Source organism: Nanorana parkeri, unplaced genomic scaffold (assembly GCF_000935625.1).
Source record: "Nanorana parkeri isolate BGI_ZX_2015 unplaced genomic scaffold, ASM93562v1 scaffold17, whole genome shotgun sequence".
Classification (NCBI taxonomy): Eukaryota; Metazoa; Chordata; class Amphibia; order Anura; family Dicroglossidae; genus Nanorana; species Nanorana parkeri.
The window spans coordinates 2,895,432-2,896,464 of record NW_017306285.1 but is presented as its reverse complement, the minus strand read 5'-3'; the positions used below and the strand labels follow the sequence as shown (position 1 = coordinate 2,896,464).

General features: G+C 50.2%; 1 protein-coding gene across 7 annotated transcripts in view; it reads left to right on the top strand.

Moving 5' to 3' along the window:
• KCNQ2 (potassium voltage-gated channel subfamily Q member 2) overlaps nt 1-1,033 on the top strand; it is a 65,433-nt gene that overhangs the window by 45,688 nt on the left and 18,712 nt on the right. The gene's annotated exons all lie outside the window — the stretch shown is intronic.

The window sequence follows — 1,033 nt, the reverse complement described above, 5'->3', positions numbered from 1 at the left end:
AAAATATTAAAATTTGAAAAATTAAAATAAAAACATGTGTGTGTGGGGGGGAGGTGCAGGGTACAGTTCCAGTGGTTGTTTATATAATGGGGGGGGGGGCGAAAAAAAAATTCTGCCCCGGGCGCCCAGAACTCTGGTTACGCCACTGGTACTGGTATCACTTTAAAGTCAAGCTGCCTCTAAAAACACCCAAAATATATAGTCTAGAGCAGTGGTTCTCAACGTGTATAACCTCCGGACCCACATCTGTCCATGGTGATTAAGTCGTGACCCAATTTGCATTGCAATGAAATGCACGGAATGAGTGTACCGCGTGTTGCAGTCCGTGCGTACGAGCTGTGGGTGGTAGGTGCTCTTGGAGTACCATTTAAATGAATGGCTACCCAACACACCTCCCACACCAGAATGCATGGTAGGTGCGATTTGCATTGTACAGTGTGATTACCGCACCGTACTAGTGTGAACGGGCCCTCAAAAACACTGACAGACTCACATAACCACAGGCACAATCTCGCACACTCAGACATTCTCACACACACACATACACTCCAAAAAGTTTGATTTTTTTTTTTTAACCATCCCCCAGTCTCCCTACCTTAGGAGAACGGGAGTAGATCCTCAGCCTGGGGTCCAGTGTGGGCTGCTGTGCTGTGACGGAGCTCCATCCATGTGTGCATTGCCTGTACAGTGCTCTGTAGAGGTGCCGGGAGGCAGAATGTGACGTCACTCCGGTGCAGGCACCTCCACAGGACACGCGAGGGAGCTGTACTCAATGCATGGAGCTCCCTCGCGGCCATACTTCCAGCCCACCCCAAGCTGACACTCGGCACCGGGAAGCATATTTTCAATGGCTGCTCGGCGTGAGAACTGACAGCGCTGTGCTAGGGGGAGGCCGAGGAGCCTCTCAGCTAGAAATGAGGAAGGCATGCAGCGACCCACTGAACACAGGGTCACGACCCACTTTTGGGTCACGTCCCGCCAGTTGGGAACCAAGGATCTAAGATATATTATATAGTATAGTCATTTATTTTGG